This window comes from Anser brachyrhynchus (genome assembly GCF_964034855.1).
Source record: "Anser brachyrhynchus genome assembly, chromosome: 19".
NCBI lineage: Eukaryota > Metazoa > Chordata > Aves > Anseriformes > Anatidae > Anser > Anser brachyrhynchus.
Window position 1 is genome coordinate 9,395,215 of NC_137712.1, and position 18,843 is coordinate 9,414,057.

The following is an 18,843-nucleotide window of genomic DNA, read 5'->3' on the forward strand; positions in this document are numbered from 1 at the left end:
CCTTTACTTGTGGCTTGTACTTCCCTTCTGCATTGCTTGTACTGCAGTAATTCAAGTCTGACTGAGAATGAATGCTGCACACTGTAGACTACAAGTCAAATGAGAACAGGATGCGTATTAAGGGAAAGGTCTCAGATCATTTTTCTTATTGAAGTATCTTGGCAATGTAAATAGTTTCCAGGAAAAAATGCTGGCATTTCCCATAGTGAGCACTCCTTATGAATGTCCTATCTATTTTTACAGACAGGTGTCCAAGTGAAGTATTTATAGGAGGATATACCATCTGCAAGCCAGAGAATTTTTATTTCCACTGCCAAGTGTTAATTAGGATGTAGACTTATACACTTTACAGGTTAGCAAGTCAATCACAGTGATCCAGCACCACAAGTGCTGTGGTTCCAGATTTGATGGAAAGAATGAAGGACCTGGAGATGTAGAGCCCTGCTCAAATGCATTAGATGCTATTTACACTTTTCTTGTCGTTCTCAGGCTATTATTTCATATACTGTTAATTATATGTAACAGTACACTGGGATTTGAGAGGGTCACTGGCAGAAAGAGGGAAATATGTCTTCTACCAGCCAAGCCTGTGTGCCTGCCCATGCTTTCCCCATCAGTGGACACGGCGCCTAGCCTCTTGTGTCTGCAGCAGCTCAGTGTCACTGTCCCATCTGCATTCTGTAGAAGCCCTGTGCTTACCAATGACATGGTAGTGCCATGTCAGTGCTGAGGAAGGTCATTTTGAATGAGTTTATTTGCTTTGATTTGGTTAGAATCCCTCCAGATTTGTCTGTGAAAACATTTCCACGTTACTTATGGTTTAGCCGGCACTATTCATGTGGGTGAAGGCTCATCTGTAAGAAAAGGGAAATGATCCAGAATTAACACAGTGCTTTCTAGGTTGTGGCTTGATTCTAGTTTGTACAAGTTATGTAGCTCAGAACATATGCAAGAGACTTTAAACTGTGTTTGTATCTCTCTCCAGATTTATACTTGTATCACACTTGATGTAAAAATGTGCAATTCTGATGAATTTAAATACGCCCTACACATGCCATAATCCTATATCCTATAAATATGCCCTACCAGACTGATAAAAAGGGGGCCTTAATGCAAATAAAAGTAAAGTCTGCTGTATCTAACTTCATCTGTTTCACCTGGAGACACAGCTTGTTCTGCTGAGATGAGCGGTTATATGGGGTGCTGAATATACTTACAGTATACCTGCTTGTCATTGTCTTAATCATACAGCAGAGAAATTTCTCTTTGCAGAGGATGCCTTGGCTTGATCTGATTTGGTCTGTGCTCATTTAGGTCAGGAGTACTGCTCCTGGAGTTACATGGGGAAGGACCAGTCTAATGGAGAGGAAATCAGAACCCACTGAGCATTTTTCATGCATAAAGCAGCACTTCATTGCATTATTCCTTGTCTGCTTCATTTCAGCGTGCATTTCTGAGGGGATGGTTTTCTGTTTTGCAGACTTTGGAGGCTGCCAGCCAAATTCTCATGTGACACAATTGCATTGATTTCACTGGAGATCTGTTGCTGGATAATTGAGCTCCACATCCCTTCTTTTATTCCATGGCTCAAATTGCTGTCAGCTTAGACTTTAACACAGACAGGTTTCAAGTCACTGCGGGTTAAGAAAAGGAGGTCAGAGCGTTGTTGGTGGAGGTCTCTCAAGTCTCCCATTAGTGTAACAGGGCCCAATTTGTTGACATTTGAAGCAGCAGGGCAGAGTTTTGTCCGAGTTCAGTCACCGTTGCAACTAATCACTTGCTCAGAGCTGTGTATATGGCTGTATTTTCCATTACATTATATAAGTGCTTCTGCTTTAAATCAGAGCACTGAGAAAAATCCTCTGACCGGACTGTTTGGAAACGGCCCCCTTCTCCGTTTTCAAGTGCCTTACACTCAATTTGCTTCATATTTTGTGAATCTAAATTTATATTTTAGTTTGTCTTGCCACATCATGGTTGATTTCACTTCATCGTCACTCTTTGTTATATATTTTGTGCTACTAAAATTCGCTACCATACCCTGGTACACCAAACATGGAGATTCTTGATGCTATGGCAGCTGACAGAACTAGGCCAAGCAGCCAGCTAGCCTGGGGGCTGTTACTGGAAGTCAGATTTCAAGGAACTCCTTCCGTGGTTTTGTAAGTTAGAAAAAAAAGTGCACATTTCTGCACATTTCAGATGCTAGTACCAAGGACAGAGGAGCTCTGGTGGGGAGGAAAAGCCGCCCAGACAAACTAATAATTGCCTGAAAAACAAAGAGTTTTCTGTGGACGGGTTACCTATATGCTTCCCCAGCTTCTGTTAAGAAGACCAAAGTCTGCTTAATGACAGGAGGCAAGTAATAATAATTCTGATCACCAAAAATAATGCAGGCTTTTGTGGCTGGCTTCTGAGGCAGTTCAGAGGTGTCATTTGCAGTGCTAGAAGAATCACATGGTTAAATTGAAATAAAATTACAAACTGCGTGTGAATAACCACAATGAATTCTGAACGTATCCTGCTGCCTGCTGACCAGCATCATCTCTAGCAACTCATACTTCTTAAACACTTCTTGTTATTCCAGACCAATGCACATGTAAATTATTTGTGCACTTAGTTACAGCAAAGCCATTAAAACAGAATTCCACTTCACTTGCCTATATACGTGACATTCCTTCAGCTCAACTCACTTAAAATATGGAAAAAATGTGATGCTGGGTGTATGGAGTGGATTTTTGGCTTACCTCTTCTTTCAGAAGCACGAGCAATTTAAAAAACAGCTTCATCAGAGACGCTGAAAAAAAGCAATGTCGTCTCAGCGTGCTTAAGCTATTCACCTGCATACTATGCGTGTATTTGTTTAATGTGTCAGTGGCTCGTGGTTCTTATGAATGCAAAGATCCTATTTTCTACAGCATAGTTTTCACTATCATCTTTGGTAAGATGAGGAATTTAGCACCTGCTTTTTATAGCTGCATCTCTTCACCTATTTATTCACATATTCGTATTATACTTGGCAGTAGTATTGGTGATTCATTTCCTATCTGTTGTTGTCAGTAGGAAAAAAAAAAAAAAGATACTTGATACCTCACTTGTGAATTCAAGGGACAAATGAAACTGTCCACATTTCTATCCCCAGAATTGGTTTCTGCTTTGCTCTCGGAAACTGTTGCTCAGCCTAACATTGGGTTACCATTCTGAGACCTTTGTACTCTATAGTGAACATTGTTTTTTACTTTATCTCTCTAGTTTTCATTATGGAGGTCAGGAGGTCTAAAATTTTCTAGGCTCAGCCTTGCAAAGTCCAGCTCTGTTTTTTCTGCCGGTGAAGATAGCATGAGTCCCACACGGTCCAGCTTGCTGGGCCACACGCAATCTCACTGTCAATCCAGGGCAGCTCCTCTAAAGTGTAAATGAAGACAGAATTGTATGAATTCATTTCAGAGCCAATCTTGGTCTCGATGCAAATGTGGAATGGAGAGAGGGCCAGTGTCACATAGCCAGTGGGCGAAAGGAGTGGAGGAAAAAATCAGAAGCCCTGAGTTCCTCTCCTTCCCATTTTATCACAAAACCACTCTGTGAAATGGGCTGTGGAAAACCTAGGGATGGTTTTGGGAGAAACACTATGGAGAAGGGTCTGGAAATTGAACAGATCTTTGTATGTGGAATGAACGTAAGTAGCTGTGATTCATGCAAAAAAGCATACAAATCTCAGAGTTTGAAACGGCATCAGCACAGCCCTCAAAATAATTCAAAGTGAAGTCTCTAGTGTCTACCCAGAGAATAATGAGCTCCTGACAAAGTGTAACTTGGCAAAAAAACTTTCCAAAGACAAGTTTAGAAAACTGTAGATCTTTTCCAGTTCTACATACGTCTTTGCTATGGGGAGAAAAAAGCCAAGAGAGAAAGCAAATGCTTTTGCTATTAGAAAGGCTTCATTAAAAGGTACAGTACATATTCAGGGGCAAGAGTGATTTCTGCTTGAGACTGTGTACAAAAATTGCTTTTGTTATGAAAAGTGGTATTTTGTTTGTTTGTTTTTTGTTGTTGTTGTTTTTAAATATTGGAAAAGAAAATACTGTTTTTGTCTAGGCTGTGTCAGTCAGAGGCTCTTTTCTTCCAGCTCTGAAAGCTTCATAAAGAGCAGAGATTGCTTTGCAGATGGAAGAAAAAAAAAGAAAAAAAAAGCGTTTAGCAGATGCATAGTCCTTTCTTTTTACTTTTTTTTTTTTTTTTTTTTTAAATCTCAAAAGTTTGTAGCAAATTGTTGTACTGGGCCGATTGCTGTGCACCCTGCCATGAGTCTGAATGCAGCTCAAAAGCACCCCACTGACCTGCTTGTTTTTTTTTCTCTTTTCTGAGTTCCCATTTCCAAAAATTGATGCTCAGGTATCTGAGCTCTTAACAAAAAAACAAGCCCCAAGTGCACGCTGGGTTTCCTGTTAACTTGTGCCTTGTCTCAGTCATTGAGAGCTAGGCTGGATGGAGTTGGTGCTGGTTCTTCTATAGTTACCTCTTCTGAGTTTCTCTCTTTCAGTTTATATATGACACATTTGAGTATTCTACCCCTTAAAATAACTAGCTAGTTTCTTGTGGCTTGGATAAAATTCCTTGTGTGGTTTGAGCTGGATGTAGAATTCTTCTTTGCTTCCTGCCCAAAAGCATGAATCACGGCAGTTGTGTAACAGCAGCAGACGTTGCTACACGACGGTGGACACATCTCATCGTGGAGGAAGGTTGGGTGTACGTGTGTGCACGAATGTCTCCTCTGCTGATTTCATAAAACAGTCTGGAGACTGTTATAGATGAAAGGGCATTCTGTAGATGTAACTTACTTGGTTTGGACCTCCTATTTTGTCTCAGTTGCAGATTTTTCTCAAATTCTGGTGTGTTTCTCTGTGGGTTTTGTTAACCTTATCATTTATTTCCATGGGTTCATCTTTTTATTCTGGTAATTGGCTTGGCACATCCTACGGTTTGGCTTCAGATTAAGTATTCAGTTTCTTATTGTTACCCTAGAATTTCCAGCAGTCATGTAGTTATCTGCATATTTGCTGCACATCTCTGGTCAGACTTTCTTCTCCAGTGCCAAGGATATTTCTCTGAGATTCTTTTTCTTCCTTATATTGTAGTAGATAACTCTCCAGTTCTTTGTTCCATGTATATTTTCTGGCAATTCAATAGCAGTCTTCAGGAAAGTGTCTAAGTATTGAAGTAAGAATTTGACAGTACCTTCCCGTGAGGTCCTTGCAATACTTATTTCACCAAGAAGCATGCTCCCCCTGTGAGGTTTTACCAATGGATAAACTGAGACATACCAGACAATTTATAAAATCATTTCAGGAAACTTAAGTTTCAGTCCTGGGTTCTAACCACGAGACCACACCACGGTTAATCCCAAGGTTGTGAGCACTTTCTGGAGTCTCTGCCGGGGGCACATGGTTCTGTGGGAACCCCACACGTCCAGCCCTAACGAGCCAGCTCTATTTAGCTTCATATCTCCTCTTACGGTTCCAAAGACTGAGACTGCAGACCCTTGGTTGGGAAGCTTTTGTCTCAACTCCTGTTGAGAGGTAGTTTTTCCAGGCCTGGGGAATCCATTCAGTGGGAGGCCTGTTCATTTTTCACTTTGCAATGACACTGCCAGGCTGCAGCGTACTCCTCACCATGCCGTTGAACTGTCACACCCAGATGGATGTTTTCTTTGGCTGCCCTATACATCAGTTCATCTCAAATTTTATTTCCATCTTAATATTCCCATCAGTCAGCAGTTGACGCCCCAGTAGGTCCATCTGGCACTTTGTGTTCCCCAGTTTCATAAAGGAGAGTCTCCAAGATGTCCATCCTCACAGCACCACAAACCACAGCTTTGTGGTAGAGCAGCAGGGAGTTGTGTGCTCCCTTGCCTGCAGTCACCTCCCACATGTCCCAGCAGGACAAATCCAGAGGGTATTTACTCCTTTTCTTGGGCTGCCTGCATGGCAGGACCCAAGTCACACCAACATACAAACTGCTGTTGCAAATGGCTAGAATATATTAAAAAAAAAATGTTTGATCTGAATGAACACTTGTTTGGCTTTTTCAGCTCAACATTCACAGTTTCATCTCTCTACATCATAAAGAGAATACACTTAATCTGTTAAAAAAAAAAACAACGTATTTTGTAGATGGAACATTTTCATTTCCTGGGCTTTGCAGCCCTGAGGTAGAAAGGAGCTGCAGCATAAGCCATGCGAGACATTGCTTCAGTCAACCCACTGCAGTTTGCATTATTCACATAAATTCATTGAGCGGCATCATTTTTACGTGATCTTATCCTCATTTTGCCTCAAACAAAAACTGCATTTTTTACTAAAAGTAACGCCGAGACATATTTTTAGTTGCTGAGAGTCACTGGAGTGCCACAGGTCATATTCACCAGCTGGTCTAACATGCTTTGTAGGGAAAGAGACAGTGGGGTTGGCTGGTACACCAGAACAGTACAATCCCATTAGAAAACAGAGACATCTGAGTATTTGCCCCCTCTGCTTCCCCACCTACCCCCTCCTCATCAATTCTTTCTTCTCCTTTCACAGACTTTCAAGCTGTTTGTTTCTCATCTTCAGCCAAGGCTGGTTCCTGCCAAGCATGCCGCGGGTGTGGGAGGGCATATTATTTACCAGCAGCTACGATAGTTGTGGTGGGTTTTGTAGAATTAGCAGGCCTTGCCTTGCAAATATAAGAATCGGTGTCCCCAAGATGATCAGAAACAGGAAGGTAATAATACAATCAGCCATAAACAGTAAAAAGCTCATCAGCATTTGTCCCACTGTTCTTGAAGTATTTTGGTACCTGAAAATTCCGTTTGGTATCTAATGGTGTTTTGAAATGCACCAACAAGCCTTTACTTCCCTGTGGGTGCCCTTCCATTTTTAGAGGTGTAATTGAACATGATTCATTTTCTTTCTCCTGTCCTGGGATGGAGGAGCACATGAGCACTGTAGTTTCACTTCAGTATTACTTTTCATTTAGTAACTGAACTCCAGCGTGCTCTGTTTTATTGGAAGAAGAAGGCTGAAGACATGATTGAGGCAGTTATTCTTTCAAAAATGCCATTTTGTTCAAAGCAAACCCACAGAACAAAAATTACTGGTTTCAAAGATGACTTCCTCAGAATGGTTTCTCAGGTGTAGGATAGAATTTCTTGATGAGAAAGGGAACTCCTGAATTGCTGCTGATACTTTACTTTTCTTCTTGCTGAGTGTTCAGAATTGAATGAAAAATGGTATCTTTCAATGGCAAAGTAAGGGTTGTGAAAAATTTTTCAATCAGCTGTATCTGTTACTTTGTCATCAGTCGGTCACAGCTGTTTTCTACCGCTCTTTTTTTTTTATAGCCGACATTTATACAGCTGTTTGTTTGCCAAGACAACCAATGGAGAGGACAGGGAAGTACTAAATGAAACAATCCACAAGGAGAGGAACTGAGGTTTTTGGTTTTTGTTTGTTTTCTAATACAGTGGTCCACTGATGTAACCAAATACCTAATGTGAATTAATACGATTCTAATAAGCACAGGTATTTAATAACAGGTGTCTTACAGCTTATTAACATCTTCAAATTTGCTGTTCTTAGACTTCACAATCTAAGGTGATCTTGGATGTGTGTCCTGTAAGGGAAATTAATGATGATTTAGCTAAATTCATTCTTTCCCTGCTGTCAGAGCTGAGCTGCTATTCCTGGCACATGGTGTAGGGGTACCACAAAACACTACAAAAGGTGTCTGAGCCGCAGTGCAAAACATTCTTATACAAAGGGCTGAGTCTTTCTCCAAGTCAAATAACAATGTGGGGTATGTTTTAATTTACCTCCAGTGTTTTGGTAAGGATTTCACTACTGCAGAAAGTAGGCTCTGTGTCACTCCAGCAGTGAGTGGTACAGGATGGCTTCTGGAAGGCTTTTACTATCAGAATGGTGCACTGTGATCCTTCGAGGTGAAACATGCCATATGGATGCATATAACTATTACCTGCCACAGGGTTGGGTGCTGTAGAAAATTTAAAAATAGATTAAGAGCTTTGTTCTGTCATTTGAGAACAATGACTCCCTCTCTGGTGCCCCTTCCCCATCTTACTCCCCTCTGTTTTTCCTGTTGGATAAAACGAAAAGGAAAAAGAAAAACAACATAACAATTTATTTATTCACTTCTCGATTCTGCCTGAGACTGTTTTTTAAAGACCCTTCCTTTGTGAGCTTAATCAGATGCTTGATAACAGAAAAAGCGTTGCTAACTAACCCAGGGCACAAAGAAGCCCCTTCAGAGGAACACATGACCTCATCGACAGGATTACTCTATCACATGAATTCAGACTCCATCGCACACCCAAAATAAATGTTAGGCTCCGTTTGCAGCGAGGTGCTTTATTCGCCTGCCTTCAGAGGGGCATAAGCTTTGCCAACGTCTTCCTCAGTCACTGGGATTAAAAGTGTATGGAAATTCAGCACAAGAGGCAGATTTTCCTGGTCACAAATAACCTGCTGTGCACTCAAAAGCTGCTGGCTGGACCAAGCCTTTGGGCCGTTGCCTTCCTGGAACCAGGGAGCTCTGGCACAGGTTTGCAGTCGCAGAGCAAGTCTGGTTTTCACTCACAGCTCCCATTGTCTGTCTTGGTTTTGTTGGGTGCTCAGAGCTTCGACAGCCAAGGGCTGGCTCTGGGAATGTTTCTGGCGTCGGATGCAGCGCTCCCAAGACTAACCCTTTGCCAGAAGGCGGCACGCATCCCTCCCTAATGTATAAGAAGCAGCACTATTGTACTGTCTCAGTGCTCTCAGGGTTTCTAGCACTACCATCTGACAGCATCAGTATTCTTAGAATATCCTCTTTACAGCCACTCTCAGGAAGTACGTGGATATTTTCTAGCCAGGTGCTTTGAAATGTCAGAGCAAAGACATAGCTTGTATTTCCCTGTGAATGCAGAGCAAGACGTGGAGAGCGATGCAGCCTCCCACCCAGGCACACTTGTGCTGGATATAAGGTATAGTAGCAGAGACCTTACGGTCTCCAAGAAAAGGCAGGAAAGGCCTCTGACATTGATGAAGTAAAATTAACTGACACGACAACATCCTGCCAAGTCACGAGCTGGAGGTATGTTTGGTACAAGTCACGTTATCCATGGTCAGGAGCCCAGGAGCGTGCTGTAAGGCAAGACATAATCAACGTAGATTGAGATGTGCCATTTATTTGTTTCTAATTATGCACAATTAACAATACAGTACATGAGAAATTAAACACCAAATTATGGGCACAGACTGAATATTTCTGCATTGCACTTCTAAGTCAGCAATTATCTTCATTCAGTTTGAATTTGGATAAATTTACCAATTCCAGTGGTACCAAAAATGAGTTATTACAAGCTATTGATTCCTGTGTTTAGTATGGGTCTCTTCCTGAGTCTGGCTGGCTATATATAACTATTACATAATGCCACGTTGGAGGCTCCTTATGTAAACATTGGATATAAAACAACTGTGTTTAAAAAGTCATAAGGCTCTAACACAAGCCAAGAGAAGCTGGGATATTATAGGATTCAGCAGATGTCGTTCCCTTAGGGTCTGGTCCTGAAAATGTGAGTTCTGCATAATGCTTGTGATACCTGTTGGTGGGACAACAGATGTTGCAAACCTTTGATCTGGAGGTTTCCCAGCTGATATTTGTTATCATTTCGATTAAGACACTATGCTCAAGACAATATGATTGTGTCATGTTGCGATACAAGCCATGCCTTTACATTCCTTTAAGGAATAGCAGGCTTTTTTTTTCAGTGTGGCAGGATGGACTTATGTCTGTGAAGTTATCTGCAGGAGATGACACTCAGGGTAGTGCCGGTTCAGCTGCATCTTTTTCTGCCCTGCAGTGCTGGCTGTGAAAGCAAAGGCTGGGGTATTCCTGCAACGGCCCACCCCTTCGCCTGCCTGGAGAAGGAGCATCCCTAGGTTACTTCTAATATTTGGCTCGTGACTATGCCTAGGAGCTGTTCCTCCTTGCACACAAGTTTGATTTACCCTAAACGAGGCCCCAGAAAGATCAAACCAGGTTGTTGCTAGTCTGACATCCTGCCATAAAGTGGTTTGCACCCTACTCCGGGTGCTGTAAGCATGCCTCAACCCACCCCAGGTGGGCGGCTGTCATCCTGCCGAAGCCATCTTCCAGCAGCTGGCTGTGAGCCGCCAGGGGGTGGGTGCCGGGGGTGTTCTGCAGGAGGTGAGATCTGTAGCAGGCCCTGGGGGCTCATGCCACACAGATCTGCCCAGGCAAAGCACCACTCTTCGGCTCCTGTTCCTTGTGGGAGGTGGAGGGGAATTATTCTCAGTCTTGTTCTGGGGATGTGTAGAACGCACTTGAAATGTAAATCCCCTTCAGTAACACAGAGCATTGCTATGAGGCTAATCTTCTTTTAATAATGTTAAACACAGGTTTGTTATTTAATTTCCTCCAATGGTGGCTGGCCTCTGGAATGGCTCCAAAGGAAGCATTGAGTTTATTCTATAAATAATTACGTAGGCATGGCCTTAACAAGAGTATCTTATATCCAGCAGCCCTAAACAACATGGTAGTTGTTTCAGAGCAGCTCTGCTCCAGCCAGAATGTATAATATCCAAAGGCATCTCATTTGCCCTTTTCACCACTAATCCTATCTACTGTCTATCTGTGGTCCATTTAGGAGGTGACTGTGATCAAACCTTCTGTTAAGAACTGTAGCCACTTGGCTACTATTCCTTAGCACACTTGGCTTGCTCTAATATAGGTGGATACTCTATCTACATGCAGTAAGAGAACTTCTGGTACAAAGATCATAGAATTTAGGCAGAAAAACTGAGAGGAGGGAAAGTCTTCTACAGAGCAGAATCTCTTGAGGAAATTGGAAGTATCAAAGGAATTAAGTCATTTAGTGTCAGTTACTTATACCTTATTTAGGATGCAAATCTTCTACATACTTATTAATTGACTTGGCTAAACTCATTCCAGAAATTAGGAACAACCTCAGATCTCACAAGTCCCAACACAGTGCCGTTTCCATACACCTGGCTCTCCTCTGAGTTCCTGCTCCTTTGCTCTCGATGATATAGCAGCAGCGTATTCAGACTGAATTTCTTTGCTTTTCTCATCATCAGCCAGGTAATTGTAAGAAACATAAATCGAAAAAGTCTTTAGGACTGTGAAACTGGAAGGCACCTCTTGGTCGTTGAGTTCAATATCCTGTTATTGCAGGCACCTCATCATATAATGTGTTTTTCACTTCTGTTTAATTATTGCATGTTTTCAGCAGTCCTTTTCTCCCAGCTGCATCTCTGCCAGCTGACTTCATTTTTCATTTAATTCATGAGATTTGCTCACTAACACTTAACTGATCAAAGGTGTTACTGATACTGGAAGAAGACCACCTCTGATCTCCGAACTTCTGCTCTGCTTTGAAAAAGAGCCAAGCTCATTGTTTAGTTTAGAAATGTCTGTTTTCTCTCTGAGACCCTGAACAAGGATAGACCTAGGGAGATTTTCCATGGCTAAGAATACAAAACTCTTGAAACAAAGTAGTTTATAATGGAATAATCATGCTAATTTAACTCAAAATAGTCACTGTACGACAGAAGGTTTAGTCTCTCAAGGGGCTGCTTTTATGCTTATCATTCAGAATTTACCGTAGCTCTTTCACATTTTTATGGATGTTGGCTTCAGTGGGTTATTTTTCCTCCCTCTTTGTGGCACTGTCATGCTGATGCCTTTGAAATATGAGCCTTTGCTAAATTCTAAATTGTACACAAAGCAATTAATTAAAATTCCTTCTCAAAGAGCCTTGGCAAAGTCCTGTCTATATGCTGCTTTTCAGCCAAGGTAGAATGGGCGGAGGCTAAAAGGAATCCAAATGGTTTTATTTAAAGATGACGTACAGTAGGATCTGTGAACCAGAAACTACACAGCTTCCCAAAAGTAGAAATGTTATCTAAGAGCTGAAGCCAAAGATGAAAAATTAACTGGAGTGAGGAGTTCAGGCTTAGCTGAGTGGTGTTTAATGTAGGACCTCAGGGGCTGGATGGGGCAAAAAGTGTGTGTGAATCTTTTTTATTGCTGCTCTTTGAAGCAGTCTGAGGTACAAGTCTGACTGTAATTCAAATGATCACCAGGACCTACTGCAGGGCTCATTTATGGTAGTCTAAAATCTGTTTTATTTATAGTAGCAAGTACAGTGGCATGATGAGGCTCGCAGAACATACAATGCATGCATTCTGCACATGACAACTCTAATCTAGGAGAGCTCAGAAATCGATCATGAATTAATTGTGAAAATCAGTTCCCATCTCTGTACAAAGTGCTGGTATGTGTGAGTGTTCTCAGCCCCGGGAACAGGGGTTCCTTGCAAACATCCAGTGCCAGCACTGGATGAAACACAGATGGCTTCAGGATGTATCCAGAGCTCTGAGCTGTGGGAGCTTAACCACATCAAAGACAAAATACCAGTTTGTTCTTAAATAATAAGAATTGAGGTCGTAAAGGCAGAATAAGGAAAAAGAAAGTGTGGTACTAGGATCTGGTGCTGTGAGGTGCTTGCGCTTGAACTGCTGTGATGAGACTCAGTAAAACTGGATCCTGCTTTCAGCTTTGTGAGACCTGCCCTGGGTGAAACACGTAGTCCTAATGCTTGTAGGAGCTCAGGTGTCTTAGTACAGGCCTCTTTGTGTCTCAGTTTCCCGTATTTAAAATGGGGGAATGAGGCTTCATCTCTCCACTCTAACTGCTAAAACTTTTGGAAAAAAGATTTTCTGTCCCCCGTAAAACACATATGGATGCCAAGGGGCCCTTGTTCTGGGCTTATGGACATCGCTGAATCATTTCTGTATCAGAAAGTGAATTTTATTACCCATACCACCCTGTGTCTTTAGATTTTGTGCTTCTCTAGTTAAGCATATTTTAAAACTTCCATTCCAGTTGTTTCCTTTCTGCCTCTGTCTCCATACAGTTGTTCCACGGAGTGCTTTCTTCCTCTTGGCACTGTTGGGCATCCACTGGCAGAAAGATCTTCTTGGCTAATTCTTTCTCTCCTTTTGACTTTCAGGAATAGGTTCGGTCTGCAGATCTGGAGCTGGGTAGGAGAAAGGCATTGAAATCCATGCCTTTGCATGTTGTCATTTATAAACAGGGGGGATCACTGGGTCTGGATCACCTGTTTGCTTGTGGGTTTACCAGGTTTGGGATTTCTTTTCAATTAAAAAACAAACAAACAAAACAAAAAACATCTCCCTACAGAAATGTAGGGATGTTATAGGAATCCCTAGCACACATGCAGGACTGATTTTCTTCATGAACTGCCCAGAGATAGAAGTGAAGTTGTTTGGACATGAATTAGAGGTAAGTCCTCACTGTGCAACTGGGACCTGGATGGATTACAGCCTATCACGCTGCATTTTATCTGATAGAACTTTTGAGAATAAGGGAGTTGGCTTCTTTCTTTCTTCCCTGTTACTTATGAAAACAGGTTTTCCTGTGCTTCTGCAGTTGACTTAAGACTTCGAAGAAAATTTCTGAATTATGAATATTTCCCCTTGGAGTTTCACCTCCTAAAGTCTTGTTTGTGGTGTCCGATTGTTGTTGAAACAACTGCAGATTCTCTTTTGCACGTACTTTGTAAGCCTCGGAGAAAACAGTGGATTTTCTGAGTTATATTTTCAGTTTTCTGAGTCAGATTTGGCTGCCTTAAAAATCTTCTCCTTAGAATGATTACAATGTAAATAAAGGAGAAAAGCACAGCAACAATTTGGCTTTGGTTGTGTCTGCTGGAAAGATTCATCACTGATACTTCAGAACTATTATGAATTCCAGCTCTAAACTGTGACATAGTATAGTTTGACCTACACTGGGACTCCCTGCTGATTCCTTTGCCCTGTTGCAGTTGGGAATGGAAAGAAAATGATTTTCTGTAGTTACAAATTTATGGAAACAGCAATGAAAGATGATGAAATCAGAACTGTTCATGTTTTGGCCTGCTGTGTCAAAACTTGCAGTCTCCCTCAGTCTCTTTCTTTGCGAACATTTCAATTTACTTCAGATTTAATCCATCTGTTTGAGAAGATGCCTGGAGCCTCGAGAGTCACATGCTCTTGGCAAAGCTATATTGTTAGCACTTTTTCTTCAAAAGGTTGCATCTTTTGAAAATCTTCCTTGTAAAAATGCACGCTGGAAAACAGCTTCAATTTATTAATCCTCTGTAACAGTGCTGCTTTTATTCCTTGTAGAAAGTGCACATATTCCCTGTGTCTGCAATGAGGGAGTACCCCAGGTCCGATCAGATTCCCAGCATGACTCTTTTGTCTGTATGGCAATAGATAAGGAGAAGAGCACCGTGATATCATGAGGCCAGTGCCTACACACAGGCACTGCTGGATACCCAAGTCTTGAGGGAACAGATGGCTAGATCACACGTTGCTGGAAATTATTGAAATATACAATTTCTTCTGTTAACAAATCACAGAAAGCTATTTTGACATAAGCAATTACCAAGCCCTAAAATGCACCATTCTGTTTTCTGCAGAGGGCTGTGGCTCTCCTCCAACTGAGTCTGTCAGAATCCCTCCCGTTGATACTTCCATCCATGTTTAACAAGGTGTGCTTGAATACAATATATGCTGACATTATTTGATCCCCTCCCACTGTGATGTTGGAAGTATCTGTTTGGAGAGGATTTGTAGTCTTTTTTCTCTCTCTTTTTTCCTCCTGCCTTCTTTAAGTCTAATTTCCAAGTCGTGACATGTAGAGGGTGCCTGAGCAAATCTAATCAGCCTTCTGCCTCCTTTAAGAAGGACAGCTGAGATATTTTTTAACACCTCCATTTCTTCATTGCTGCAATCTGTTTTGATTAGACTAACACAGGGTTCTCATTTGCATATTTATCGCTCCATGTGCCCACAAATAATCTCACAGCTCTGCCACTCCTGAATTTGCAAGAGAGACCAAAGTGGTACACTAGAACTGTAAACTATGCAAACATTAATTTAATTTCTCACACCTGCTGGTTTCCAGCAAATACATCTGCGGGAAGGAAGATATTCATATGTTACCTTTGCTGAGTGTTTCCTGGGAGTCAGGATTTCCTCAGCTTTTATCAAGATGGATTGACAATTAAGAAATTAATTAAGAAACAAGTTTCTAATTAAATTGAAATGTGCTGAAAAAGTTATGATGTCAATGAGGGGAGAGGAGACATCTAAAACAAAAACCAACCTTAATATTTTCTCATCTTTGACAATCAGACTATGTTGCGTTTTGAGATTCTCAGATGAAAGGGCTTGTTGTGGAAATGAAAATTGTTTCTTTTCTTTGTGCTATTGACAGTCCATCTCACTTCCACCACATATTATTAGGGGCATTACCAGGTAGTGATCATGTTTTTAAGGGGTGTTTTTCTAGGAATGGTCTTTTTGTTTTGTTTTGTTTTGTTTTTTCCTCTTTGGATAACATCTAATATTTACAATTGCTATTCATATGGGATGTTTTCTTTTCCTGAAACTTTTTGGGTCAGCTAGTACTGCAGTTGCCATGATTAGCTTCTTAATTTTTAGCCACAACTCTTTAAATGACGTCACTGCAAAATTCAGGCCTGCAGGAAGTCACACCTCATCCAGGAAAATAAGGACGGATGTAAGAGGCTACAGTACCTTTTGTTATTATTTATTTTGTGGTTGCAACTAAGGGAACAGCCATAGGCTCTTCGGCATGGGATGCTCTACAAGGAGAGAACTAAAATATAAGCCTTGCCCCAGTGGGGGTGATGGCCATAGAAAGATGTCAGTAATTGGGTGGGACAAGAGGAGCTGTTAGAATGTAGTGTTCTTCATGACAAGCAGAAGATTTTGCAGACCAACCACATAATCATTGCCAAGATTTTTGAAGCAGTCGTGTTGTAGTCAGGATGGTAGGAAGACATTAGGGGGCACAGTTCATAAAGAACGAGTAGGATTTCTTACTAGACAAATTGCTTGTAAAATAGGACACATTTGGGGGCAGACAAGTCACTCAGCATGTCTGACAGACATACCACAAACATCACCCAACTCCTTTTATATGCATTGCAGCACGTCCAAGCTCATGATGAGAAAAGTCACCTTCTTTCACAGACTCTTGCTACCAGACTTTTAGGTACCTGTAAATAGTCCAGCAGCTGGTGTTTGCAAAGGAAGGGTTGTCTCCAAGAGGTAGTACGTCTGCAGCTTTTAAATACAATCCACGTGGACCATTCTGAAAGGAAGAAGATGGGAAAATAAATGAAGGAACAACTGAGCCTGGCAATTACTGTCTTCCGTTTTTCTCTAGAAGTGCCTTCCTGAGTGGTCCATCATGGTCAGAGCTGTTATGTAGATATGTTTGAAGGATATTAGATGGGAGGACATCATCTTTGTTCTTCCAGCCAAAAATAAGGCTAATGTACAAATAATTGTATGAAGGTGTCTTGTTCCGTAGATCTCAGATCTAGCAGCGGAGCTCAGCTTATCATACTGGGTCCTTGGCAGATCAGAGGAGAAACACCTGATCCAAATTAGCTCAGACATCACATTCACTTTCAAAACACGGAGGTCACAGATCAGACACTGTGGAATGCTTCTTCCAGACCACCCTTCATAAACTTCAAAAGGATGTCAGCCAAGATACATTATGCCTTGAGTATTGTCTGTAGGCTGAGAGGTTTGGCTGACTCTAATGTGATGAGTATCCAGTAAAAGTAATGGTATTAGTGTGGCTTTCATCTGTAGTGAAGGTAACAGTGAATAGCTTTTGTCAGAAGCAGGGCTTTTATTTTCCAGGCATATACAAAAATCATAGTTTGTATCACCATAAAATGGTATGGAAGCTCACAGCTGTTAGCAGAAAGACTATCATCAGCTTTCTAGGTCTGGACAAGGCCAATATTCTTGTAGGCTGGGAATTACAGAAGCCATAAAGAAACTGATACTCAGAGTGAAATACAGTGAGAATTAGGTTCATAGCTACCTCCAGTTTGTTCTGTTTCCCACTGGTGATGCATCTTTCAAGCAGTGTGTCCCTTAAATAACTACCTGAGGACTAGGCATCAATTTCAGCTCTATAACCTTGTCTCAGGGCAAAAAGTATGTAGCACATGGAATCCCACTGCATGGAAAGCAGTTTGCAAACATGTGGGGGTGCTTGAAAGTTAAATCCCACTTTAGATATTGTTCTGAATGTGTTTCGTGAACTGCAGCCCTATTTAGGGATTGGCCTGAGTCACAAATGAGACCTGGACCATGTCTGTCTCTGTCACTCGTTATTAGGTACCTAATCTAATCTAATTGTGATCTCCTCTGGTGCAGACAGGGGTTGCAGACATATTTGAACAAACGGGGTAAGTGTTAGAAATGGCTTCAAGCTGAATGCTTTTCCACAAGCCAAAAGCCTCCACTGCTGCATGTTTACTTCTGATTTATTCCCCAATAAAAAGGGGTGAAGTTCACTCTTTGTGAGCTCAACATTGTCTACACAAAGTTACTTCAGTAAAGTGGGTGATGTATGATTGTTATTTTTCACAAAAGCAGCTGGAATAGTATGGGAAAAATGATCCCATATACTTTGCGGGAAGCAGAAGAGTGGAAGAAGCTTACAATTAGTGAAAGCCCACTCACTGACCTAACTATTTAAATGAGCAGAAAGAAAAACAAATGTTAAGATGACATTTAAGAGGTACACTTGTTTAGTCTGTCCATTAGCTGCTTTTGGTTCTCACTGTGCATGCTAAACGGCTGATTCCGCATGGAAGTCAACAGATGTCTTTCAGCTCCCCTGACTCATATAATTTGAAAGGAGTGGGTTCAGACTGAGGAGGAAGAGGAAATATTGAAGCTATTTGAAAAGAGTGAGTTTCAGGAAGAGCTAGTAAATCCCAGCCAGGTGCTTGCAACCCTATGCAAGGTATTGTGTGAAATAGTTGCTGGTGAAAGATAAAACACTGGGAAAAGTTGCGTAATGAAAAGGCTTATTGGTCGCCAGAAAGACTTTTTACACCTCTGTTCATGAAAATCTTTCTGTTTCTTTGGAAGAACTGAGATGATCAAAGGATTTCTTTTCCTTCTCTTCCCACTCCTCCAGCCCCAGTTTGGTGTATGTGTGTGCATTTTCTTTTATCTTGTTTTTCCCTTTTCCTGCCCACCTGCTTGCTCTCCTGTCCTTTGAAGTTTGCTATTGTACTCAATGGTTCAACAGATTTCCTATATTTCTGTTGATATTTCTTACACAGTGTCTCCCTTGTTGGAGCCTCATCTGGGATAATCTGTTGCATCTCGTTACTTTTATGCTAAAATACTGCTAGAATGATGATACAAGCACTGACACCAGAACCCTTAACCTGCCGTGTTCTTTGGAGAGCTCTGTTCATATTCATGCTGTACACAGATCGTCAGTGTAGTAAAACCTGTTATTGGGCTTCAAGCTCCAGAGTTCAGATTCCCTAGAAGTTGGAACAAATTAAAGCATATGGATAAGGGCTGCAATGGGCTTATTAGTGTTGATAGGCCTTTTGACAGTGTCTCAAGTTTTTTACATGGTCCAGCCTCCAGTAGCCTTCAAGCAGTGGGCTAGTGGGTGAAGGAAACGCAGACTTCTAACATTAGTTGAATCGTAGCAGAACATAGATTTATTGTACGTACCCCTGTCTGCACTGTTATTTAAGAGCAAGTTCAGCAATTTTGGTCAAGCGAAATCATACATTGAGCAGCACCACAGCCACGTTCTTTAAGGGACACCAGCACACACTCAGTGCCACTGGCCTTTTGTTGGGTAATATAGCTGCAGTTCATCTCTTACACT

The 18,843-nt window shown here is 41.5% G+C and overlaps 1 protein-coding gene across 9 annotated transcripts in view; it reads left to right on the plus strand.

The window, feature by feature from the left end:
• The window catches only part of TNC (tenascin C), a 178,023-nt gene that overhangs the window by 110,515 nt on the left and 48,665 nt on the right, over nt 1-18,843 (plus strand). The window lies entirely within an intron of this gene.